Source organism: Penaeus monodon, chromosome 25, assembly GCF_015228065.2.
Source record: "Penaeus monodon isolate SGIC_2016 chromosome 25, NSTDA_Pmon_1, whole genome shotgun sequence".
In the NCBI taxonomy this organism is placed as follows: domain Eukaryota; kingdom Metazoa; phylum Arthropoda; class Malacostraca; order Decapoda; family Penaeidae; genus Penaeus; species Penaeus monodon.
The window spans coordinates 27,107,899-27,109,020 of NC_051410.1; positions in this window are offsets into that span (position 1 = coordinate 27,107,899).

The window sequence follows — 1,122 nt, forward strand, 5'->3', positions numbered from 1 at the left end:
TAATGAATGGGTGAGCAAGCTCTAACAGCCGAATCACTATAAACTACTTAAGATTATATTAGTTTCGGGATAATTGAGAAAACACCAAAACATGTATCGGAAGCCGAGCGCAATAAGTGCAGCCGGGGAGAGAAAACATATGGATAATGTTTTCATTTTATTAATATCCAGTTCTCTGTTAAATGGTACATCTATCGCTCATAATAAATGCATCATGAGCATTTGCCTGTGGAAAATATCAGAGAATTTTTCCAGCTGGAAGCCCTTGAGTGGTTCTTTTCACCAGGAGGGCCTCTAGACTTCGCATTCCCATCTGAAGTATGAGAGCCCTGGGGGAAACGGCGGAGATGCTGAGGCTGCGCAATTCGGGTCGGAAATTGTTGTTGATTTAATGTTTGCTCGAATTGCTAATTTCATGTGTTTCATTTATAGATTTTCACTACATTTCAAGCATTTCATTACATTTTAAGCATTTCACTACGTTTCATTTTATCTTACATCAAACTGCTAAAAGGAATTTAAAATGGATAAATGTGTTACTGTTGGCAACATACATACGATAACTTCATGTTAATAATACACAAACAGTGAAATCTTATATAAACAAAATGTGAGACACAAAATTCGTCACTTGAAAAACCATCTTTCAAGTAGGAAGAAAGTGATTATCCTACCACTGGTAAACTTACTCAGTTTCTTGCGTACCCGGAATTAAGACTTACTCGTCAAAAATAAAAGATAACGAGTTGGAACTTATGAATAAACTCCCGGAAGATATCTGACGAAAGTTTTCGGATTATAATTGATTGCCTGCTCAGGACGCTTCCGAAGTCCTACCTCTGACGAAATTCGGGTAAAAGTTCAGACGTTCAGTTCAATGCGAATCAGGTAAGCCAGGCGTACGTCTTAATAGTCATGGTCATATATAAAGCTTCAAGAATATAGGATAACGTTAGCCTATTTTGGGTCCGCATCAAAATCAGCTTCAGGCTTTTAAAAAACCCTTTTCAAATTCGAACCAAACATATGCAGGTAGACATTTAATTCCCTTCCATGGCTTTCTCAAGTAAGTACTTATCATCATAGTAAGGTCTTTTAATGTGACTAAACAAACGCTCGGTT